Consider the following 26,405-nt stretch of genomic DNA (forward strand, 5'->3'; position numbering starts at 1 on the left):
CAAGAGCTTTATTACCATTGTGGGATTCCGAGCACAGATTCTCTATTCTTTACAAAACTAAGATCTTGAGAACATTTTGACCTTTAGCCATCAGAAGACTCAGAGTGAAGCACAGAGAATATACCTTTATAATGGCATCAGCATTTCACAGAGCACCTTGAGCTGGCAGGGACCCAGCAGGGCCATGGAGTCCCAACTCCTGGTCCTGCACAGGACACCCCAACACTCCCACCCACCCCAGGAAGGAAATCTTACAGGTACTGGAGCTGTGCCCATGGTGAGCCAGTGGGAAACACCAGCCTGTCAGGGCAGAGAGCTTTGGCTGGAAGTCAGAGGCAAGAGATTCTTTGGAATAAAGGGCAGGTGACTCAGGAGGACCACAGGGATGTTGAGAGGTCAAAATTAGAATCCCAGAAGGGTTTGGATTTGAAGAACCTTAAAGCCCATCTCATTGCATGGGCAGGGACACCTTCTACTATCCCAGGTTGCTCCAAGCCCATCCAGCCTGGCCTTGGACACTTCCAGGGGTGGGAAGTCCACAACCTCTCTGGGCAACCAGTTCTACAGGGCCAAAGCCCAGCTGGAACACTCTGACTGCTGCCATAAAAGGCACTACATTTTTTTCTTTAAATACATCAATAACAAAAAGAAGGTTGAGAACCTCCATCCTTTATTGGACGTGGGGAGAAGCACAGTGACACAGTTGTGTGTATGACAGAGCCCCCATCCCTGGAGGATTTCAAAGCCATGTGAGGGTGGCACGTGGGGACATGGGGGCAGTGGTGGCCTTGGCAGTGCTGGGGATGGTTGGACTCAATGATCTCAGAGGGCTCTTCCAACCTTAATGATTCTGTGATTCTCTGATGGATACAAGTGGAGGCAGATGGAGACAGGAACGTTTGTTCTTCCTGATCCCCTCAGGGATGGGCCAAGGACAGGGCACAGATTGGCCACTGCTGTCCCCAGCTCATCTCCACTGCCTTGAATAAATAACAGGCTGCAAGGCTGCGGGGAGGAGGAAACAACACTGCATTTAGGACTGAATTGTACCTTGATCCGAAGGTATTCAAACCAGCTCTTTGTAGAAATAAAAGCTTCACAACGTTGTTAGACAGGTGGGTATTATCCTCATTTCATATATGGGCAAATGGAGGCAAAAAGCATCAAACAACTTCGAAAGTCATGAAAATGGAAAGGAAAACAAACCCCAAAGCCCCAGAACGGCGCCTTGATAATAACAGCTTATTTTTCAGAAGAGAAGAGATTGAGACAGGCAGTGCAGGAGGCTCTGTAAACACACACAGGCACAGAGAGTCAGCACCAAGAGAATTCTTGGCATCAGAGTTCTAAATCAAGGCAAGATTACCCAAGGTGGAGGTGGGTGATGGAAAAACAAGGTATGGTTTCTACTGTCCCTGGGGAGAAAGGAAGCCAAGAGACACAGCAGCTCTGGAGATCACCACGGATCAATTCCAGACTGGTTTGAGCTGGGAGGAACCTCAAAGCCCATCCAGTGCCACCCCTGCCACGGGCAGGGACACCTTCCACCAGCCCAGGGTGCTCCAGCCTGGCCTTGGACACTTCCAGGGATCCAGGGGCAGCCACAGCTTCTCTGGGCAACCTGTGCCAGGACCTGCCCACCCTCCCAGCCAGCAATTCCTTCCCAATATCCCATCTAAACCTACTCTCAGTTCCCTTTTATGGTTCACTGGAGTGTGCAGCATCTTCTCCAAGCATTGCCTGGCTGGGGAAGTGGCACTCCTGTGGTTTTTGTGGAGACTCTCCCAGTCTCCTTGTCTGAGAGTGCCACTTGCCTGCCCTGGCTCTGCCAACTTCATGCCATCCATAGTGGCCTTCCATGTGCATCCCACCATTCATGCACAGAGCTGCATTTTCTTTTTTTAAGCATATTTTTAAAATAGCAGATGTTGAGTAGGTGGCATAATCCTAGAAATTGGAGAAGTGAACTCTCAAATGAGAAACAGGGAAATCTGTGGTGTCTGCCTTGCTCCTAAATTCACACTCTACTCCGTCCTACAGTCCCCAGAAACAACTAATTCAAGCTTTACTTGGGGCTCTGCATTCCATTGCATTCTTCCCTCTTACTGAGACTTCTGGTCTACACTGCCATCAGTTCTACCTGTTGAGAGACTGTTCTCTTTCTGGACCTCCAAATGAATGCCCTCCAAGCTCCATCAGCTTTGGAGAAGGGTATCACCACGGCAGCCTTGCAGCTTGGAAGACTCACAGAGCAAGATGAGGCAAAAGCTGCAGTGAAAAGGGAAGGGGGGCACATGGAGAATGGATAACTGCTCCTCAGTGCTCACACACAGCCCCCCAGACACCCCCCAGGCATCAGGGACCGACTGAGGGCCTTCACCAGCAATTTGGGTAGGAGACAGCACCTCCCAAACCAGCCAGTTCTGAGGACATGATTAGAGATGGATTCCAGGCTTTCTGGGGCTCTCTGTGTTCAGCAGCTCCCTGGGCTCCTGTGGCTGCTGGAGCAGCCCCTGGTCGATGGCCCAGCCCTGCAGAGCAGCACTCAGGAGGCTGAGGGAGCTCAGGGCCAAGGACATCACACAGACAGGGCTTTTCTCCCCGTCCCACAGAATTAGGGTCACTGCCTCGTGCCCTGGCTCAGGGAATGGGGAGCTCTGTGTGTGGTTGGACCCACAGTGTCCCTCCTGGCCCCACCAGCACTGGGAAAAAGGCTCCCCAGCCAGTGGAAAAAGGCACCTCCATCCCCCCAGTTCCAGTGTCCCCCTCAAACAGCACTGGTGGAAGCAAAGCCCAGACTGCAGCCCCTGCTTTAACACCCCACCCACAAGGGCTGTGGGAACACTCTGCCTGCTCAGCTTCAGCTGCTCTCTGGGTGTCTTAAATCCTTTAAATCACAACAAAATGCTTTCCTTCTGTATAGAGAGGGGTTTTTAACCCACAAAAAAAGGCTAAAAAGAAAAAATCCAGAACCTTCAAATCAAACATCAAACTATCTCAACAAAAGTTTACAGAGCTACTCTGGTCCGTTTAACCACCAGCAAGCTCCATTTCCCACAGCCCAAATCACAGCCCTGCCACTCACTGCACAATTCCCTCTGCTCTGCCTTCCTCTTTTAACAGAGAAATACAGGATGTAAGGAAAATAGGGCACTATTAACATCCAGCAGCTCTTTGAGGGAGCAGAGGGATTCTGGTTTGTCAGCAAAAACCTTGACAGAGAATCCAGAGCTGTCAAAATCACGTGTTGCTCCCTGACTATTCCACATTAATTCACCTTCTGAATTTATTATGGCAAGATAATTAAAGGGAATTATCCTGACAAGATAATTAAGGGGAAAAGCATTGCATGTACTACCAGAGAAGCCTCAGGACACACTTTTGCTAATTTATAGCCTGATCTGTGTTATACCCTACGTTATTTATCTGTTTTATATTATAGTCCACACAACAGTATTTTGGGAATTACAGAGTTAAGGAAAACTCCCCGTCTCTAACACAAAGCACACCTCCAGTAAATAAAGCAACATTAACAGACATGTCTGCAACACTCATGTATTATTTACAGCTGCTTTAACAAGCCACTGTATAAATATTTCTAAGTAGCTCTTTCCAAGCAGGAGGTACCACATCAAACGTACATGGCAGGGCTCGGGGTTTTTTGGAGTCATGGTGGTGTGAGAGCAGCCCCACACTGCACAGGGAGAAACCACAGCAAAAGGGAACCTGCCTTTGTCCTCCAGGCTTCAAAGCTGGAGTCTCAACACAGCCTCTGCAGTGGCAGGGACTGCTGGGGGAAACACCTGGGGAGAGGAAAGCTGAGGTGAAAAGGGGGTCCCCCTAAGGGGGACTCTGCTCCCCCACCCAGCTTCTGAACCCCGAAGGATTCCCGGGGCATTTGGGGTTTTCCTTTCAAATCTCTGCAGGATGAATCACAGGAGGGGGGTGTTGGTCTCTTCTCTTGGATAACAAGTGACAGGGCAAGAGGGAACAGCCCCAGGCTGTGCCAGGGGAAGTTTCAATTGGATATTAGGGAGAATTTCTCCCTGGAAAGGTTGTCCAGCCCTGGCACAGCTGCCCAGGCAGGGGTGGATCCCCATCCCTGAGGGATTTCAAAGCCCTGTGGATGTGGCACTTGGGGACAGGGTCAGTGGTGGCCTGGGCAGTGCTGGACTCAGTCTTACAGACTTTTCCAACATAAATAATGCCATGATTATGGAACAACCTCAGTGTCCAGCAGGCACACGAGGAGCAGGAAAGGCTCCTCAGCACAGCCCAGCACCACAGGCCAGAGTGGTCCCAAAGAGCTTGGGACTCACACAGAACAGAAAACTGGCTGTAACATGTGCAAAAATACTGTTTTCTTCATTCTCATGTTTATTGAGGGGAGTTTTGGGGGAATCTTTCACCTCCCCATTCAGACCATCAGGGATGTTGCAGTGGCATTAGTAAGAGATCTTCAGAATCCCAAGCTGGTTTGGGTTGGAAGGGACCTTAAAGCTCATCTCATTCCAGCCCCTGCCATGGGCAGGGACACCTTCCACTAGCCCAGACTTTCTTCTCACACTTGTAACCATTAATGTTCAACAGCAGTGCTGTGTGGAGGAAGAGAACTTCAGACATCATCATGTCTGGGTGAAGCTTTCCGAGGCAGGGGGAGCAATAAATGGTATAAATCCATAAAATTTGATTCCACTGAAGTTTGTCAGCCATGAATCTGGAAATACTGGAAGGTGTAGACTAAAATACGAGCTTTATTACAAGCACAAACCAGAGCCCCCCAAAGTTTGTGGTGGTTTTTTTGCTTGGTTCTTTAAAACAAACAATCAAAACCCAAACAAGCAACAAACAAAAATAAATAAATAAATAAAAACAACCAACCAAAAAAACCCCACCACTTCAATGACTCTGTCTCCAGAACCACAGTTGCCTCTAACAGTCACTGCTCTTCCCAAAAAGTCTGTAACCACAGAGCAGTTCAAACACAATGAGGCAGATAAGCCCTAGAACCAGAAGGAGAAAAAAAGATCAAGTTTAAGAATGACAGAATGACTCTGCCTTCATGGCCACAGGGAAAGGAAAACAATCACTCCAGAGGAGCTGAACGTGGGCGAGTTTCCATCCATGGATACACAGAGCTAACTTAAAGCCAGGGAAAAGGGGATTTTCCAGTGGTAGCACTGACAGATGCTCAGAGAAAAGCCAGTGGGAGCTGCCCCAGCGCACAGAGTGAAGGATAATGAAGGCAAGTGCAAAGAGCCTGGATATGGATTTACATTCTGCTTCTGAAAAGGAAGATTAGCAAAGGAAAAATAATTGGAGACAGGAGCACTAATCGCACAAAGATACCCTGGCAAGGCAGTGAAAGCAAGAGCAGACATTATTATTAACAGTTACTGGGTCATTTTATCCACAGGATCTTAATTTTTCTGCTTTGCTTTTGGTTTCTTGGGGTTTTTTTCCCCTCCAGTTACAACTGGAAATGGTCCCAAGATTCACATGACCAAGTGAACTGCAGTTTGACCTAACCCAGCATAAATTAGAACAGTAATTACAAAGTTCCTCCCAGAGCTGTGAGCAAGACCAGTCCCACCCAAGGACTGTGGATCAAGGCATCACCCAGAAAGGTTAAAGACAGGAAAAGCATCACAACCACCAACCCCAGGACTCCACAGCAAAGGTGCAAACATCAGCTCAGCAGCTCTTGGGCTCATTTCCATAAGGATACCAAGTTCCTGAGCTTAATTGGGCTGTCCAGTGGCTCCCTGAAGGCTCAGCTCTCATCTCCTCTTGCTCCTAGGAGACATTTCCTGATTGCAAAACCCCACTCAAACACAAAAGCAGCCGGACCACAGAAAGATTTGGGACCTTTATTTCCCTCTGTGCCTGCCCTGCCATGGGGAGCACACCTGGAAAGGGGACATGGACACCCCAAGGTGGTTTCAGTGCACAGCCCCCAGCCCTGGTTTGGGAAGGCCCCACTGTCATTACACTGAGCCCAACCAAACCCACCACTTACACATTTGGAATTAAAGTCATGGAATCCCAGACTGGTTTGGGTGGGAGGGACCTCAAACCCATCCAGTGCCACCCCTGCCATGGGCAGAGACACCTTCCACCAGCCCAGGCTGCTCCAACCTGGCCTTGGACACTTCCAGGGATCCAGGGGCAGCCACAGCTTCTCTGGGCAACCTGTGCCAGGGCCTGCCCACCCTCCCAGGGAAACAGTTTGTCCTAATTTCTCATCTAATCCTTGCCTCCATTATAAGGCCACTCGCCTCGTCCCTTCACTCCATGCCCTTGCAGAAGTTGGTGCACAGGAAGAGAATTTCTAACACCCAACTTTTGGCTTGGTTTGGTTTTTTGCTTTAGCTTTTTTTGTTGTTTTAGTCCCCTGCTGCTCCTGCTGAGCAGCAAGGCTGGATGCTGAAGATGTTCATTCCTGTGAGGTGTCAGCAGGACACGCAGATCTCTGCACTGTCACGTTCTCTCTGCACTCCTGTTCCTGCAGTGGCAGGGCCAGAACAGGAGTCAGGCATCAGTGACTCCCAGAAATTCAACAAGGAGTATCAGAGGGTTTTGGTTGTTCTTTAGCACGGCTGTACAGCTGGGAGAGCCCCAGATATTCCACCATCCACACACAAACACTGCCTTGGCTCTCCAGAGCCCTCTGGAGCCTCGTTAAACACTGGCTGTGAGGTCACACAGCAGCGGCTGCACACACAGGGAAGGGAAATTAGACATTCAGAACAGGTTGGGTTGAAAAGGACCTTAAAGATCCTCTCCATCCAACCCCTGCCATGGGCAGGGACACCTTGATCTCTTCTTCACCCGGGCTGTCCTGTCAGAAACCCCCAGCTCCATTTCAGCAGCATTAAGAACTTTCCCAGTTCAGTGAAATCCTGCAGACTGAAATGTGTTTAGAGCACAGGAAGATTCTGAAGAGCAGACAGTGCTCGACTCCCTTTTGGCAAATCTGGAGACAGCATTTGCATTTGGTGACAGTGATGCACAGCTCCATGTCACAGGCAGCAGCCCATGTGATATCCCCTTCACAGGATGGGCCTGGAGTCTGGGTGGCACTGATTGATACCACAGCAACATCCATTCCACCTGTAATTTTCTACAGAAAGTTAGCCCACGTGTAATTTTTATAATGCAATTAAGCCAGGACTCCCATTTATTGAACTGATTAAAAAGCATTTTTACAAGCTCTGCTAATGGTCCTTAAGTACCTTTAATTACAGCAGTGGGCAGCATTGATCTCACTGCTCCAGGCTCACAGTCACAGCTGCTCCTGAGCCACAGGAAAGGCCAAACTGCCCCCTCAGAGCAGCACCAGGGGCACTTCCCACTCCTGCTCCCTGGGAGGCACCAGAGCAGCTGATCCATTCCAGAACCACTGTCAGCTCTGACCCCTGAGCACACCTTGCTCCAAGCCCCCTCTTCTCTGGAGCTCAGAGATCCCCCCGAGCTCCAGCCTGTCCCTCTGGCACCGGCAGGAGCCTCCCAGGCTGAGCTGTGTCAGACAACGTGACTGCTCACATCTTGGACACTGTTTCTGTAGGAGTTTAGCAATAAAACCAACACCCTTTCAATCACATCCAGTAAAGATTTTCACTGGATAATTTTGCTCTTTCCAAGGTAGAACAAGCTCGGAGCAGAGAGGTGGAGGGACCTGAGTCCTCTGGCACCACACTGCAAGGACCATTAACTTCACCTCTAGGAACAAAGCCTGGCTACTGCCCATCTTCCAGGGGGATTTGGAAGTGCTGATTTAGCTAAAGAACAGCCTGCAGAACCCCAGTCAAGAAAGCAGGAGACCCCAGAGGCATCTCTTTAAAGGGGGCACTGCCTGGGGCAGGACTGGGAGGGCTCCTGCTCGGATGCCTCAAGGAAAACCTCACTGAAGCAAGGCCAGGCTGATGGAGCTTGGAGCACCCTGGGACAGTGGAATGTGGCCCTGTCCATGGAAGAGGGTGGCACTGGTTCATCCCTAAGGTCCTTCCAACCCAAACCGCTCAGTGATGAACCAGGACTAATGAAATTCATTGGATGTCAGGGAGGAGATTTCTCTGACACGTTTGATGCCTCCCACAGCTCAGTACCAGGAGACAAGCTCCTCGCTTCCCCTTTACTGTCTCCTCCCCACCAAGCTATAGAAGCATCTGCTTTCTTGCAGAGAGAAGCAATTTTCAGTTGTACTTTTCACCCACTGTATCCTAATTGCCAAAGAAAACAGGTTCTTACAGCTTGTTTTATTCCTGCCATCTATTCATTTGCTCTTAAAAGCCAACCCCCCGCTGAGCTGCCTCTCCTGCACATCACACTCCTGCTTTAATAGGGAGATTAGATCGTTTGTGGTGCCACGTGAGCCTCCCGGGGCACTCGGGGCCGTTCCCACACTCATTCCCACACTTGCCCAGCTGCTCAGGTTCCAGAGGAGCAGCACCAGCCCAGCCCAGCACTCCCACGGTGGGATGGGGAGAGAAGTGGAGGGGCACCAGTGAGAAAATGGGTGGGTTCAGATAAAGGCACTTGAACAGGTGAAGCTGAAGCCACCGACAGAAGGAAAGATGAGGAATTCATTCTCTGCTCCCCATCAGGGAGTGCTCAGCCACCTCTGGCTCCAGCACACGTGATGGTGATTTGGGAAGGCAAACACCATCACTCCAAGCATGTCCCCACCTCCTCCTCCTCCCCCAGCTCTGTGTGCTGAGCACGATGTCCTGTGCTCTGGGACATCCCCTGGGGCAGCTGGCTCAGCTGTCCTGGCTGTGTCCCCCCAGCCCTCACTGGGAGCAGAACAGCCCCTGGTGCTGTGCCAGCCCTGCCCAGCAGGCACTGATCCCTGTGGGATCAACCCTGCTTCCAGCAGAGACCCCAAACAGCCCCACACCAGCTCCTGGGAAGAAGATTCACTCCCCCCCAGCCCAGCCAGCACCAGCCTGTGGTGTGTCTGCAGGGAGGTTTGGGGGTTTCCCAGTACCACATTCCCACTGTCACACAGGGCACTGGGATCCTGGCCAATCTAAATACTGGAAGCTCTCCAAAGGGAAGACATTTACACTCCACTCCCTACAACACCCTGGAAGTGTCCCAGGCCAGGTTGTACAGGGCTTGGAGCAGCCTGGGCTGCTGGAAGGTGTCCCTGCCCATGGCAGGGACTTTGAAGTCCCTTCCAACCCAAACCATTCTGGGATTCCAGGATTCCACGCCTGTCATTTCCCAGCACCACCAGATCTCTTGGTGACTGGTCAGAGATGTCAGATCATGGATCCAGTGGCTCTTTATGCTCCTTGCAGGGACAAAGCCATCAGACAGTTTTAGGTAAGAGCAGATAAAAAGCCATTGACAGTAACAGGGAAATTCTTTCCTGGTTCGAGCAGCACAGGCCCTGAGCTCACCCCCTCCACACAGCCAGAGCAGTCCCTGCTCATCAGGGTCAAACAGCCACAAATCAGAGCAGACAGAAAGAAAACGGGCTGCAAAAGTGTCAGACTGCAGAGAAGGGAGGTGCAGTTCTGGCAAAACATGAAGATCAGGAATGAGAAGTTCACTGCTGCTCCCAGCCTCACATGGGCTCCTCAGGGAATGGAGAAAGGAGGAAGGGAATTTGCAGGGTTTAGGATAAGCCAGACTTCCCATCCACTCTGCTGCTCCTTAAACATGGGATCTCTCAGTGTGCCGTGTCAAAGGCCAGTTCCAGGCAGTGCTGGCTTTGGCTGAGGGGCAGCTGCTCCCAGCGCTCCCCAGAGCTCAGGGTGCAGGGGGAGCAGGGCTGGAGCTGTCCCAGGTGCTGCAGCATCCCCTTCCCTGGAACTCCGCCAACTGAGCCTCTCCTCCTGCCCTTCCCAGCCAGCAGAAGGGGCTGTTCTCCAGTAACTGAGGCACTGCAGCCAAGGAACGGGTGTCCTGCAGCAGTGACAGGACGAGCCCCCAGCCCTGGCAGCAGCAGCACTGAGGGTAGAGCTGTTCACAGCCTGTCTGTCCCTCCAGCCTGGGCAAACACCCCCAAAACCGGCACAGAGGATGGAGCTGCTCAGCTCCCCAGCTGGCACAGCAGGGCACAGGGACAGCTGGGACACTGCCAGCACAGCAGCCCGGGCACAGAGGGATCTGTTATGGATATCTTTAAAGACTGTCCCAAAGGAGCTTTAAAAAGAGCCCCTGAAGGGTCTGGAGAGTCAGTCCCGTGAGGAGAGCTGAGGGGGCTCAGCCTGGAGCACTCAGTGCTCTGGGCTGGGGACAAGGTGGGCATCGGGCACAGGGGGATCCATGGGCTGGGAGGGCTTTTCCAGCCTCAATTCCACGTATTTGCATTTACCAGCTGTACCCTGTGCAATGGTTGTCACTACCCAGCAGCACAAATACTTCTGGAACCAGACTCCATTCCCTTCCAAGCCCATTCCCCATCTCCCATTAAATCACCTGCTGTGTTGCTGCACATTCTCAGCCTCCCTGGACACACCTGGGCCTTGGGCAATGAACCCCTGGCACCACATTCCTGCTGCCCCCAGCCACCACCTGCAGCAATTCCACGGATCTTCTCTCTTCCCAGAGGGGTTTTATGTTTACACCTCAGTAACTCTCACATACAACACTCACTCCCATTCATTCTTTTTACTCTGGCAACACATCCACACACCTCAAATACAGGTTAAACTGCTACTTTTTGTCCCTCTTAAAAACGTACAGGCAAAAAATTGTTACCAGTGTGCTGAACAACAAAACAGCCCTGTATCACCTGTTTCTTTTTCCTTAGACAGCATTTAGGCTTTAATAAGTCAGTCCCCAAACCTAACTTGAGGATGGAGATTTCTCATCAAGTCACATCAGCAGCAGCAATTAAAACACATCAGCAGCTCAGGCACATGGACACCCTGAGCATGCAGTCACCACCTCCCCCTGGGTCACTTGTCATCCCAGTAAAAAATGCCTATCACAGACTGGTTAGTGTTACAAGGGACCTTAAAGCTCCTCTCATTCCATGGGCAAGGACACCTTCCACTAGAACAGATTGCTCCAAGCCCTGTCCAACCTGGCCTGGAACATTCCAGGGACAGGGATTTATATCAGCACAACAGGGATTATGCAATTTTAAAGAGAAAAAGCACCTTGCAAATCAAACACTGCCCAGGGGAATGGAATCCCCTCTCCAGAGGGAACCTGGGTGGGCACTGCCTGCTCCCTTCCAGTGGATCCGTGGGGAAAGGCAAAGGAGCCAGAGCAGGAATAGCAGTGGGGACCAAAGGCATCAGGTGAAGGACAAAGTAAAACCAAAGAACAACAGCAACAACAATCACAGTCATGGAGGGCAGGTTTCAATCCTGGAGCTCTGTGTTTCATTTGGGGGATCATTCACAGGCTGGAAAGACAATTTTCCCAGGCTTGGATCTGCTCAGGCAGCCCCAGGACTCAGCACCCAAACCAGTTCACCCCTCTGTTCAGCAATTCAAATATAAATTAACAGCAATCTGAGCCAAACTCCACAAAGAGGACCATCCTCAGCACTCCCCCTGTCCCAGCACCACCTCTGGGCACAGCAGCACACCCAGGACTCACTTCCACAGGCACAGGGAGAGGATTAACCTTCCCAAGGTGCAGTTGCTGCACCAAGAAGGAAACAAGAAGGGCCCTTTCCCCCCTCCCTCCCAGCAGCTAAGCCTGGTCTGGGGCTCTCTTTGCCCTGGGACTGGGCAGGGGCTGCAGCAGCTCAGCCCCCAGGGAACACTTGGCTTCCAGGCAGGAGGAACCCAAACATCCCAGCAGGTCTGGCATTCCTTCACCTGCACTTTGCTGCCCTGAGCTTGCAAAACACGGCACCAAGTTTTGAACTGCCCTCAGCACAGGCACCCCCCGGGGCCACACTCTGTCTCAAACCAAAGTCTGGGAGGTTTTAACCACTTTTTACAGCTTTGGGGGCTTTCACTTGTAATTCCACCCCCTCCAGCCCAGCTCTCAAAGCCATGTTAAACCACAACAAACAAGTCATGTTTCTACCAAATTCCACCATCACTATAAGACCAGAAAACCAGAAATAAGAACCCAAACTTCCACCCATCTACTGCTTAAAGATCTCTCTGTAGTGAATCACTCACCTTCCAGCCAGGAGCCATCAGCACTTCCCCACAAGGATCCAGCCTAGGGAAAAGTGGGAAGCTCTTCCAGTGCCTCCTTTAAAGGGCCCCCAGCCCTCCCACAGCTGAGAATGATCAGCTTAGATTAGGCAGGGCCTAATTAAGACCAGCTAATCAATCACACAAATTATTGCAACCACAGATTTCTTTAAACTGAAATTTAAGGGTTGAAATTTTCCATTTTAAATCATCTGGAGAACTTCCTCACAGAGATCACTGATTATTACAAATTCTCAGTACCATTTGTGCTTAAATGTACGGACTCAGAATTTGCATTTTATTTCAAGGAATGTTTTAGTGGCCTTGCCCACCACAGTTGTACCTTGCAGAACCACGAAAGGACAATATTTTCCCTAATTTAACATAAACTAAAGGAGGTGACTGGGGATGGTGGGAGGGAAACCAGAGATTATTGTTTGGCTGGGCTGTTTTGTGGTGAATGTCACTGGCCCTGTAGCTGAAATCAGGGGGCAAATCCTGACAGAGCAAGGAGGGGATGGTTTTAAACCAAAAAAGAAGGGATTTAGATAAGATATTGGGAAGAAATTCTTTCCCTGCTGCAGTTTCCCCATGCCTGGAAGTGTCCAAGGCAAGGTTGGAGCAGCCTGGGCTGGTGGAAGGTGTCCCTGCCCGTGGCAGGAGGTGGCACTGGATGGGCCTTAAGGTCCCTTCCCACCCAAAGCATTCCATGATTTTATGAAATCACCCCAACCCCACAGCCCTTCAGTGCCAAGAGCACCTTCAGGAGGTGTTTGCAGCTTGTGCACAAGCACTTTCCTACATGTAGGGCTCTTCAGTCAATTGTTTTTGAAAGAGAATTACAAAGATTAATTTAGGAACAAAGGGCCATGTTTTAATTGTCTTGAGATGCTTCAAGGCGTCTTTCATGGGACTATTAATAAAGTGCCCCGAGGGAATGAAGACACCAACCCATCACACCCGAGACAAGGATTAATGACCCCATCAAACACTCCCTGGTGTCCCCTAAAGCAAAACTGGCAATATTTATAAATTAAAAATTAGCATTTCCAAGCCTCCTACCGGCAGCAGCTGGATTGATGCAGGAACTCCTGACAGCCTTACCACAACACGACAAACCAACCCCAAAACAAACAATAAACAACAGTCCCAGCACTGGCAAAATATTTTCTTCTTTATCAGTTGCAGCTCCTGATAAATGACAGATGTAAGTTGGTATTACCAGGCTGGCAGCAAACTTGTTATTTCTGAGCGTGTTCTCCAGATACAGGATAATATATTGTGGATATTGATGTGCTGGTGACAATCCTCTGACCTTGCAAAATTTCATGGAAGAAAAATGCCCAGGCCATGGACTGAGCTGCAATATTTTGTTAATGACAGGCCAGAGAAGATTGAAGGAGAAGGTCCCAGCCCTGTATCAATCACTATTTCTCACTGCCTTGAAAACTGAGAAGGAGTGTTTGATAAATGACAGTATTTCTAAATTTACCCAATCCAAATGGAGTTCAGCTTAAAACTCCCCATGTCAGAATCTCCCCTTTGTACCCGTGGTTCTGACCAGGGAAATCTGCAGAATTTGCCTCATCAAAATGAGGTTCCTTGGTTGGCAGAGTGAAAACTGGAGAGTCAGGGCTGGTTTGTGATAAAACCTGACAGGGGAGAGACCCTAATCCAAGAAAATGCTGATGCTGCAGATCCTGGAAATGCTGATCTGGGAACTCTCTGCTGCCAGAGAATCCCAGGCTGGTTTGGCTTAGAAGGAACCTCAAAGGTTTTCATCCTGAGCCTCAGCTTCCCCATGGCATAAATCCCTGTTGTGAAGGGACAGTGGCACAAGGGAGGATCTTCCACACATGTGGAATACTCAAAAAAAATCCCCAACCCAAACAAACCTGCCCCAAAAACCAAGAAGAAATGAGTGTCCTGCTCTGGTCCAGTGAATATCAAATAACTGAACAGAAGGAACATGGACCAGTAGTGCCAGGCCAAGGGGGAATGGCTTCCCAGTGCCAGAGGACAGGGAGAGATGGGATATTGGGAAGGAATTGCTGGCTGGGAGGGTGGGCAGGCCCTGGCACAGGTTGGGCAGAGAAGCTGTGGCTGCCCCTGGATCCCTGGAAGTGTCCAAGGCCAGGCTGGAGCACCCTGGGCTGGTGGAAGGTGTCCCTGCCCATGGCAGGGGTGGCACTGGGTGGGTTTGAGGTCCCTTCCAGCCCAAACCAGCCTGGGACTCCACAATTTATTCTGTAAGTTTTGCTTTTTTTGTTTGTTTTGTTTTAGAAACTGCATTAAAAACACGGCTTTTCTTGCCTTTTCAGGGCTTCCTCTGTCCTGACACCGCCCCTGCCCTGGGATTGTTTCAGGAATCCCTGCCTAAGGAATGCAGATGTTCCGTTCCTGCTGGAGCCACGGGGTAAAACTCGCAGCCAGATGCTGGCACAGGTCTGAGGGGGGGTTGTTTGCACTCCCCTCTCCTCTGCCCCCCAGAAGACACCTCTGCTTTGTCCCCCACTGCAGCAGGAGTGGGAAAAGCCCCTCCAAATCCCTTCCCAGCTGACAGATGCAAAACATTGTGTTTATGCTGCAGCACCATCTGCCTGTCCCCTCTTTGGTACAAATCACCCTCGGAGCACAGAGCTTGGATCACGGATCCCCAGACCCCATGGAGCTCCCTGCACATGCCAACCAACCATTCTGCAGAACCTCCTGGCTCTGGCAGGAGGGAGGACCAGCAGCACAGGGAGATGCTGCCTACAGTGGATTTTTTACAGCTCAGTATTTTTCCTCTCTGGGAAAGCTGCGGGAAATGTGGCAGCATTCCCCAGGCAGAGCTGGGACCTGGAGAGGAGGGAGGAAGAGGTGAAGGAGCCCTGGGTTTCAGCCCTGGATTTATCTCCCCATCAAGGAGAGTCAGGCAGCGCTCATTTGACATCTCCACACTGCATCCACACTGCACCACCTCCGGGCACACACTGAATTTTCCCCTGCAACTAAAGCAAGGGACAAAGGTCGGGGAAAAAATAGAAAAATTGATCTCCAGTCACAGCTCTGCATGTTCCCCTGCTTTAAAAATTATGGTGGCAATCAAAAGAATATGTGTAAAGCTTAAGGATGGTAATTTCCCTTGAACAGCTTCAAAGGGTTTCGCCCTTCGTGTTGTGAAATAAGAGAGAAGGCAGGGAGGGATCTGGAATTACCCACAGCACCAGGGATATGGACATGGGAATCAATAAATACAGGGATTTCTGTGGCTATCAGCAATAAGGCACAAGATGCTAACAGGTTAGACAAGACAACTTTGAACTCCCCTCCTGAAGAACAGGGATGTTTGATCACGCTGTGCTTCCAAAGAAAACCTGGCATTGGATTTTTAAATCCAGACCTGTCAGGCTACACAGCCAAGTGCTCCATGACAATCAGAAAATCAGCCCAGCCTGGTGCTCCCCCTCTCCCCCCTCCCACAGCAGCTTCTCACCACTGACAGGAGATGTGGAGGGTCTGGGGGGCACTGGGAAGGGATCCTTCCCTGGGAGGGTGGGCAGGCCCTGGCACAGGCTGCCCAGAGAAGGTGTGGCTGCCCTGGATCCCTGGAAGTGTCCAAGGCCAGGTTGGACAGGTTTTGGAGTAGCCTGGGCTGGTGGAAGGTGTCCCTGCCCATGGCAGGGGTGGCACTGGATGAGCTTTGAGGTCCCTTCCAACCCAACCCACTCTATGATTTTATGATTCTATGATTCTATATTTGTGTCATTTACTAAACCCTTCCATTGCACCACCCTTCCCTAAGCCCAGGACTGGCAGAGCTCTGGGCAGAATTCCAGCTGTGACGTACACCAGAATTCCCAGATTCCAGCCTCCTCCCCGTTCTGCTTTGTCACAGAGCTCCAGTGTAAGTTTTTGCTAAAAGCACTTGCACACTTGCCAGGGTCTGTGGTTTATATCACCTACTCACTGCTGAATTATTTATAGCACTGAGGCAGCAGCCCCGGTGCCATATGGTACTGGGAGGGAAACAAACACAGACAGACAGAGCTGGGAAGGCAATTTGCTATAGAGAAAAATTATTGAGCTCTGAAGAAGGAATTGAGGCTTTCTTATCCTGTGCAGTCACCTTCTGGAAGTGGCTTCTCACCCACAGCTCGTCGTGCACTGACCCAGGGAAACAAGTTCAAACAAAGGGTAAAAACAGGTCAATGAGGAAACCTGGGAGTTGGCTGAGATGGGTTGTGAGAAAGGATTCAGGTAACAGAGAGATCAAAGCAGGAAAAAACAAAGAAACCCTGAAGGACATGAGGAAAACTGTTGATGTGATGCTGAAGTGACAACGCCCCACAGCTTGTGGGACCCAGGGCTGGACCCAGCCCAGGCTCTGGCAGAGGCCCTGCAGGGAGCACTCAGTGCTTTCAGATGGTTTGGTTTATTCCCAAGCAGTTTTTAAGGGATGCCCTGCCCTTCCCTATCCCCTGGGGATGTGCTGCCACCCCTCTGCAACCACAGCAAGCCCAGCACAGCCCTGCCAGCCTCGTGGCTGCTGCTCTGTGCCACAGCCACAGGATCCTGGAATGGTTTGGGTTGGGAGGGACCTCAAAGCCCATCCAATGCCACCCCCTGCCATGGGCAGGGACACCTTCCACCAGCCCAGGCTGCTCCAAGCCCCATCCAGCCGGGCCCTGGACACTTCCAGGGATCCAGGGGCAAGTGGAAGGTGTCCCTGCCCATGGCAGGGGTGGCACTGGATGGGCTTTGAGGTCCCTTCCCACCCAAACCATTCCTTGTGTCTGTGATAAATTGCTCTAAATAATCTAATCCCTCGTTAACTGCCCCCAAACCATGTTCTGTTGCACACATTTCCATTCCCTGAATCCACGAGGGTCACAAACAGGAGGGGAAATGGCACAGTCACTGAGCTGATTTAACAAGCTGGTTCCAGGAGGGTCCCAGCCCTTGTTTTGCCTTTCCTGACCTTGAGGTGCTAATTTCCTAAGTGATAATGAGATGCAACCTGCACATTTCACAGCGGTAACAGAGCCAGCCTCTTCACCTCGGGAAGCTTTACTCGAATTTACTACACAGCAATGAGCAAACCATTGTGGGTTTCACACCTTGTCTCAGGGCTGACACCTCACCAGGGCAGCAAACTCAAGCATCATTATTTATCGGAGGGAACAAAGCTGCTTCTTAGTAGAAAAACAAAGAACAAAACAAACCAAACAAACAAACACCCTCAAAAACAAAACAACAAAAAACCTCACACAAACAAACAAACAAAATCCCCAAACCATTTGACTCTATTTCATTTTATATATTTAATTAAGAAGATGTTGGTACCTTTAAAGGAGGCAGAAAGCTGCATATTGATATTCATTTGCAGTACATGCAAACCAAGCCCAGATGCACCTGAGCACTCAATAAATATACAGGGCTTGGTTTTTTTTTGTTGTTTTGTGGTTTTTTTTTTTTTTTTAAGAATCCTCTTTTAAAATCAACATTTTAAGATAATTTATTGATTTAACATTTTCACCAGAATAAAGTATCCTGTCTGGCCAGTACTATCAAGACACAAGTGGGATACATCAACCTAGAGGATACTTGTGGGGTTTGTGCCTTTGCTGTTTGTCACCCCACCAGATCTGCCCAGGAAGGTTCCAGGTGATCCAATGCTCTAGAAATCAGCAGCAGAACAGATAATTCAGTTTACAAATGGCTTACACAGTTCAAGACTGAAACGTAGCCCTTTCTCCCCTTTATGTGTAGCAGCAAGAGCAGATTTTATTCTTTTAAAGTTCAAATAATGAAAAAAACCCCTTGACGTGGCAGCCTGGCAGCACGTGCTCACTGCAGCAGCTCTTCCCTTTGTTCAACTGGTTTTCCTTTATCCTTGAGAAATGGGATGTTCCTAAGGGTTCACCCAAGGCAGAGCCTTGCCTGCCAGAGGGGGGATGGCACTTGGGGACATGGGTCAGGGGTGGCCTTGGCAGTGCTGGGCTCAGAGGGCTTTTCCACCCTGCATGCTTTGATGGTTCTGTGATAAATCAGTATTTTATTCCCAGTGGGGATTTCTCCACCCTCATCTTTCCATCTGACTGTTGGATTTTGTGTCCCCCCCCCCAGCTGAAATCCCTGACTCAGCAATGCTGCTGCTGCTCCCCTCACCTCGGGCTCATCAGGGTGGGGGGAAAGCCTGGTAAAAAGTTGTGGGACTGGTTTGACACACGAAGGGGAGCAAACTTCTTTCCATGGCCACTGCACCACACCAAAGGATGGGGTGTTAGGCTGGGTCTGCCAGAGCAGGGCCAGGGGCTCCCAGAGGCATCACCTTCCCCATCTCTGCCATGGCCCTTGTGATGAACCAAGGGCCTGTCCCACCTCCCACCACTGCAGGGCTCCCAGTGTGGCACTGGCTGGCCCCAGAGACCCTCCAAGCAGGAATGAACACGAGCTGTTGTTTGAATTGTGGCCCCACACGCATTTCAGGCACACAAAGCAACCCTTGTTGCATCCTGGTTTACTTGGAGCCTCTCTTGGCAGGGCTCTGTTCTGCTCAGCTGGCACCACCTCCTCACAGGGAGGAAGAGCCATGGATACCTGCTCTGCCAAGGAAGGGCCACGGACACCTGCTCTGCCATGGACACCTGCTCTGCCATGGACACCTGCTCTGCCATGGACACCTGCTCTGCCATGGACACCTGCCATGGATATCTGCTCTGCCATGGACACCTGCTCTGCCATGGACACCTGCTCTGCCATGGACACCTGCTCTGCCATGGACACCTGCTCTGCCATCAGCTGCTGCACCTGGTCCACTGAGACCTCCCTGAGCTTCCAGCCAAATCTCCTCCAGCTCTGCTCTCCCCTCCCACTCCGTGGGCTCTGTGATCCCAGTGGTGACAGCACTGACAGACCCCACTGTTGGCCCCCACATTCCCAGGAAGCAGAGGAGGCAATCAGGAAGGGAACATCTCCATAGCTTTGCCACTTCTTCCCAAATTTCACACCTCTTCCCATTATGGAGCCTGCTGATCCATGAAGTCTGCAAACCATCCACCAGCAGCACTGGTGGCTTTTAAAGCCTGAGCTGCTGCCAAGCCTTCCAGCTCTGCAAACTGCCATTGCCTTCAGCTGCTCAGCTTCCAGCTGCCAAAAGCCACGGTTTGCAGCTGTCAGGGCCATCTTGTTTCCCTAAATTGCAGCCCATCACCATTTGGAAGCAGCACAGGCAACGATAAGCAGGCTGTGGGAGGCTGCAGGCCAACAAACCACTCCAGCTCATCTCCAGCTCGAGCTGTGGCTGCAGGTTTCAAACTGCCTTCCCAGAAAAGCTGTCCTTGGAGTGCAGGGGTCATGGACTCTGTGAGGAATGCCTGAAGTCAGACCCTCACAGGAGGGGGTGTTTTAATAAGGTGGCTTTTATTGTGACCCACATCAACCAAGTGCTCTGAGTACAGCAGGGAAGGGTGTTGGGCACTGCCCAGGGACACAGGGACGTTTTAATGGAATGATAGGACAAGGGGAATGGCTTCAAGCTGAATAAGGATAGATTTAATTTAGATATTAGGAAGAAATCCTTCCCTGTGAGGGTGGGCAGGCCCTGGCACAGGTTGCCCAGAGAAGCTGTGGCTGCCCCTGGATCCCTGGAAGTGTCCAAGGCCAGGTTGGAGCACCCTGGGCTGGTGGAAGGTGTCCCTGCCCATGGCAGGAGGTGGCACTGGATGGGCTTTAAGGTCCCTTCCCACCCAAACCACTCTGGGATTCTGCCCTGCCTACACCTCTCCTCCAACAGGCTTCCCAGCCCTGCCCAGTTTTCTTGCCCCAACCCTGATTCCAAGTGCTCCACACTTAGATGCAAATGTTCCAGTAATTTATGTCATATCCAAATCTTTAAGCAGAGCTCTATAAAAACTCCTTCCTCAGAAACATTAAATCACGATCCTCTGCCCTGGATTTGCTGGAGCAGATATGCAGGGAGGGCTTCAATTCAGATTCCAAAAAATCTCTTTCTAAAAACATGTTTTCCAGTGTTATTATACAGCTCAGAGCTTTCCTGCCAGGTGCTGGAGGTGGCAGCCCCTCATGTCCCATCTCCAGCACTGAGGACTCCCTCCTTTCCCATGGGAACCCCAGGGGGCTGCTCTCAGGGGCAGCAGGGAGCATTTCTATTCCAAATCTCCACATTGGACTGGACATGGGACAGGTGTTGCAGTGACATGGAAAATGCAGAGAGATGCTCTGGGAGAGGGATGGGAAACAGGGTTTGGATCTGCCTGGACTGCCCCACCCACAGAGTGAAAACGTGGCTGCACTTCTGTGTGTCTATTTTAAATTTTAATAATTACCTAGTTCTTGAGAACTGACAATTATTGTGGGGACCCTGAGCAGCTGTGGGGTGGCAGCTCCATCTCATCACTGCTCCCTCTCATCCCAGAGGATCCTTTCAGGCTGCATTAAGTGTCTTGGTCTGAGATGTCAGCTAAAGGAGCAGCACTTCCCTTTGTGAGGAGAGGGATTAACAGGGATTGTTTCTTTCCAACCTGTGCTGTTTTGTCCCTACCTCCCCCCTAGATTAGGGGGGATGGCACTGGAGTGACTCAGCTGCCTGCTCAAACAGAGCAGGTATCTGCTGAGCTCACACTGTGTAAATTCCCTCCTAATATTCCTATTTTGTATCTCTTTCCTCTTCCTTTTGAGCAAATCTGCTCATCACTGGCTCAGCTATCAGACAGATGCAGACACATGTATTTCATTTCCTTAGGAAACTTGCCTGCAAGATGGTAACAACTCCTGTGCCAGGCACTTCTCCAGCTGTTTGAGATCATTTGATTGCAACAGAAGCAAAGTCCAGACATGGAAAATCCTCCACCACACAGGCCCGGGGGTTTCTTGAAATACTGGTGCCTGGATGCAGCCTCTGGCATGAGAATCTTCCTCCTGTAGTGAGAGGTATTGCACTGTTGTGAGATGGTGCTCAAAAGTAGAATGATACAAAAGACTGAGATGGGTCCAGACCATGCAGGGACTCCTTGACATCTCTGCTGTGGCACTGCAGGACATAATTCATGGAATAAAATCCCAGAATCCCTGAGGCTGGAAAAGCCCTCCCAGCCCATGGATCCCCCTGTGCCCATCCCCACCTTGTCCCCAGCCCAGAGCACTGAGTGCCACGGCCAGGCCTGCCTTGGACACCTCCAGGGCTGGGCACTCCAAACCTCCCTGGGCAGCCCCTGCCAGGGCCTGACCACCCTTTCCAGGGAGAAATTCCTGCTGATGTCCAGCCTGGACCTTCTCAAGGACCTGGCCAGCTCAAGGCCATTTCCTCTTATCCTGTTGAAATTCTGGAGGTGATGGATGAGCATCCTGGGATGAGCACAGGCTCCTGAGGATGCAGCCAAGCCCAGCTGGCCCTGGACAGAGATATCCAGCACTCCCAACCCATCCTGCTGCAGACTCACCAGGATCCATCCCCCCAGTGTCAGGGAAGGATTAACAGCTTGTTCACTCTCATTCAGTTCAGACCAAGGCATGTCACAGAATCCCACAATGGTTTGGGTTGGAAGGGACCTCAGGGCTCATCCTGTTCCATCTCCTGCCATGGGCAGGGACACCTCCCACTAGCCCAGGTTGCTCAAATCAGGGCTATTAATTATATTTGTAAAACATCATCACATCTGTGTTCCTTTGAAGAGAAATGTTATCACACAATGTATCTGATACACTTGACATATTCAGAACCAACGAAAGGTCATGTCTGAGAGACCAGACTGAGACTTCATCACTCATTATAACTGATGCTTTAATGACCACAACGATGTCACACGTTTAGGGTAACCCAGTAAAGGTTTGGGGGCAGGCTCCAGATCTTACACACATGAGCTGTAAATTAGGGTGTCATGAGGCAAAAAAGTCTCTGCAGGGCAACATCAGCCATCTGACAGCAAGTTGTGCTGTCCTTCGGCACTGAGCCGCTGTCAACGGCCTGACAAAAACCCTCCCAAACAGGAACACAACAGGGATAAATGGAAATGAAAACACCTCGGGGCACTAGAACATTCAGACTGTGAAGGAGGATCGTGCAAACTGAACAGCACCGTGAGGCACTCGGGCTGTGACTGCAGATGTGAGGGGAAGGGAACCAGAGCAGGCAGGAGGGACAGGGGGACCCAGCTGGGACTGGCACAGCACGGCCTGGGTGGAGGGACAGGCTGGCACTGCTGGCCTGGGAAGGGCAGATTTGGGGATGGGCCAGGCAGATGTGCAGGAGAGAGAGAGAGCTCCTCACACTGCAAGGGCCACACCTCGGCAAGAGCTCCTGTGCACAGCCCCAAAATACCCCAGAGAGCCCCTGCTCCCAAACTCCTTTGTGCACAGCCCCAAAATACCCCAGAGAGCCCCTGCTCCCAAACTCCTTTGTGCACAGCCCCAAAATCCCCCAGTGCCCCCTGCCCCCAGTGTGCCCCCCTGGCTTTGTAGGGTGACCACACAAAGCTGTGTGTGCTGCATTCCAACCTTTAGGGCAGGAAACGCTGCTGAGCTGCAGTCACACGTTGTGACACTGCAGATTTTTCATATAATAACTACAAGTCAAGTGGAGAAATTTGATGAAGTGCTTTTCAACACTGTATTGACTCAAAGGAATGGGCTGGGAGGGTGGGCAGGCCCTGGCACAGGTTGCCCAGAGAAGCTGTGGCTGCCCCTGGATCCCTGGGAGTGTCCAAGGCCAGGTTGGACAGGGCTTGGAGCACCCTGGGCTGGTGGAAGGTGTTCCTGCCCATGGCAGGGGGTGGGATGGGCTGAACTTTAAGGTCCCTTTAATCCCAAATCATTCCAGGATTCCCTGCTTACAAATAAAACACTGGGGAAGTTTCAGAAACCACCTCAGGGCTGCAACAGGTTGTGGTCTTACACACAAATCCAGGAGATCTGTAGAAACTCTGCCTACCCCAGGGCCCCCCTTAGTGGAAGTCTGATGTCTTTTTGGGGCTGCAGAGAGCATAACAACCTCACATGAACCTTTACACCAATTACACAAACTTTCCTTGCCATCCTTATTTAAATGATACAATTATCTCCCAATTTGCTGCCTACTTAGCTGGTTGTGTTCTTCTCAGTTATTATTCTCATCATATCTCTTTCCCTCTTTTTCTTTTCTCTTATTTTCCCAGCTCACAATCACTTCCACTGTATTCTCTGATTACTGCTATATTTAATCTTTTCCTGTAACAAGCCAAGAAAAAAACCAAATCCCCCATTGCTGCCAAAGCAGAGAACAAACCCTGCCCCTCATTATCCTGCACACACTTTGTTCCTTCTTGCTCCTGCACTGGAGCCACCCAGCTTTCCATGTGCCACTGACCTTCTGCTTTTCATGTCTCTCTGCCCTCTCCCATCTCCTGTTCTGAGCTGTCCATGTTCCCTCTTCTCCCTGACTCCTGGAGGGGGTTGTTTTCCTCCCTGAGCAGTTTTCAGAGAGGTAACACCGTGTCCAGGCCCTGCCCCTCCGACATTTGGGGTGAGTGAACAGCCCCTTCCTTCGTTGGTCATGCTGTGGGTGAGAGAGTTCTTCTCGTCTGCAATGATTTCACCACTGTGGTCACAGAAGAAAACGAATCAGCATCATCAAAATTTGGTGTCTGGAGCAGGAAAAGAAGAAAGGCCACGACCCAGGGCTGGAGGAGTCAGGGCTCGAGGGGGGAGTGTGTTTGTGTGTCCCTGTGTGGCCATACACACATATGACATGGGTACCACATTTGGGAATCGCATTTGGGAATGGTTTTGGTTGGAAAAGCCCTCTGAGATCATCAAGTCCTACCATGCCCCAGCACTGCCAAGGCCACCACTGCCCCACATCCCCAGGTGGTGACGAGGAGGGATGCCTGGGGAGGGAGGAAGCCACGCACAGCCAGCACAGATGGATGGTCTGACCACTGAGCAGAGGGTTCAGAATTGTCCTTGAGTGCTGGGCTCGGTGCTGAGGCCCTGCAGCTTCCCCTGAAGGCAGTGGTTTCCCCCAGCTCTTCCTGTGTGCCAGAAGGAGCCTGGTGCCACTCCAGCAGCCAGGGATCCCCCAGGCACCTGGCCATACCTGTGCCCTGCACTGCCCTGCCATGATCTCAGCTCCCAGGCTGTTCACTGTCCACAGTGGGATGGCACTGCTGAAACAAATCCCTTGGGATTACACTGTGTGTGCACAGCACAGCTTCTGTCTGCTTATGCCTCTGCCAATATTTACTGCATTGAAATATTTATAGGCTTTCAAATACTGTACATCTCTCACACCACATGGTTGGAGTGCTTCACAGAATCCCAGAATGATCTGGGCTGGAAGGGACCTTAAAAATCATCTTGTTCCAATCCCCTGGAAGGGCAGGGATACCTCCCAGTAGCTGCCAGAAATAAATGTCTTCAGAGCAGCAAAAGTACCAGGACAAATTCTCAGTCTGGTGGGAGTTGCCCTGTCCCTGGAATCAGCTGAGCCCCCCAGCAGGGAAAGCGATCCCTGACCTGGGTTGGGAGGGATCTTAAAGCCCATCCAGTGCCACCCCTTCCATGGGCAGGGACACCTTCCACCAGCCCAGGGTGCTCCAGCCTGGCCTTGGACACTTGCAGGGACCCAGGGGCAGCCACAGCTTCTCTGGGCACCCTGTGCCAGGGCCTGCCCACCCTCCCAGCCAGCAATTCCTTCCCAATCTCCCATCTCTCCCTGCCCTCTGGCAGTGGGAAGCCATTCCCTGTGTCCTGTCCCTCCAGGCCCTGGGAGAAGGTCAGCTCCAATAAAAGACTCAGCTGCCCATCAGCATCCAAAAGTGTGGGAGCCCCTGGGGCCATCTGTCGTTTTTGCAGGAGTGTTTGCACATGAAGAAGAAGTTTCTCCCAACCTATTTACACACCTTGTCATTCTGGGCTCAAGCACAGGATACATTTCAGGGGGTCATTTGTACCTCCCTTGGCCGCTGCACCGCTCTCAACACCCTGAAACAACACAAAAACAACATCTCAGTTGTGGCTGGGCTCAGTGAGAACTGACTCTGAACACGACCTCTGCCTCCCCTGTGCTGCTTTAGGGCCCCCACTCCCAACACTCAACCCCTCCTGGCCCTGGAGCCCCCTCTGCACCCCCAGCCCTGCGCTCACAGTCCTGGCTCTGGTCTGAGCCACCATCCTTTCATGCCCCCTCTGGTGAAAGTCCCCTCCATTTCAAGGTCAGGAGGAGCTCCTGCCGTGCCAGCCCTGCCTGCTTCCCATCAGCTGGGAAATGCAGGGCACACGTTATCCACTTGTCACTTCTTGCCACAGCAGCGCCTTTAGGGAGGGGAAGGTGGCACATCTGTGCCAGGGGCTGCTCCACCTCCACAGTGCAGAGCCCATGAAATGACCCCCCTGGCAACACAGCCCAAGCTGGACAAACAACTGACATCAGCCCATTTACAGCATTTAAGGGCCTGAAAGTAACAGCCACTAAACCCCTGCTGGATTGTACTTAAATGCAAAGGACCTTGACATTTGGTGAATTTAATTTAATACCTTTGTAGAGAGAAGCAATTACAATTCCATCATTATGTGCAATAACCATGACTGGAGTCTCACTCCAGCCAAGCATGAGAGGAGATTATTTGGGAATCCTTTCCTATTGTCAGAGTCTTGTAACCTTCCCCTCCCTCCCTGTTCCTGCCCCCCCTGCAAACCAGCAGAGCTCTCCTGTGCCCTGTGCTCTGCAGAGAACAGCCAGGCAAGCCCAGACAGGACTTCCAGCACAGCTGTGCTGCTGCTGAGGAGAGCAAAGGAAAAAAGGAGCATTTGGGAAAGGGCTGGAGTGTTTCTTGATCTACATTATAGATTTTTATCCAGAACTAGAGTCTCAGGAAATAGTTCACTAATACAGAGTAGGTTTAGGTGGGATATTGGGAAGGAATTGCTGGCTGGGAGGGTGGGCAGGCCCTGGCACAGGTTGGGCAGAGAAGCTGTGGCTGCCCCTGGATCCCTGGAAGTGTCCAAGGCCAGGCTGGATGGGGCTTGGAGCAACCTGGGCTGGTGGGAGGCCTAGATTAGAATGAGATGGATTTTAAGGTCCTTTCCAAGCCAGGCCATTCTGTGATAAGGGTGTCCAAAAATCCAGGCTGCCTCATTGCAGGGATTGGTGTCCCACGGCCAGTGAGGAGGATGGGACAGTCATGGTGCCCAGCAAACCAGCAGGAAATAACTCCCACCCTGGTGGCTGTGGGACTCACAGGTCACCTGCCAACCATGCCAGGAGAAACTCTGTATTATGTACATGCTTATTTACACCCATATATT

At 51.2% G+C, this 26,405-nt stretch overlaps 1 long non-coding RNA gene across 1 annotated transcript in view; it reads left to right on the plus strand.

The window, feature by feature from the left end:
* Positions 1-26,405, plus strand: part of LOC126650660 (uncharacterized) — a 150,805-nt gene that overhangs the window by 83,730 nt on the left and 40,670 nt on the right. Inside the window, exon 2 of the long non-coding RNA XR_007631458.1 lies at positions 19,717-19,796. This is a non-coding gene — a long non-coding RNA (uncharacterized LOC126650660). The remainder of the gene's footprint in view (positions 1-19,716; positions 19,797-26,405) is intronic.

This window comes from Myiozetetes cayanensis, unplaced genomic scaffold (assembly GCF_022539395.1).
Source record: "Myiozetetes cayanensis isolate MyiCay16 unplaced genomic scaffold, myiCay2020 scf6-25, whole genome shotgun sequence".
NCBI classification, from domain to species: Eukaryota; Metazoa; Chordata; class Aves; order Passeriformes; family Tyrannidae; genus Myiozetetes; species Myiozetetes cayanensis.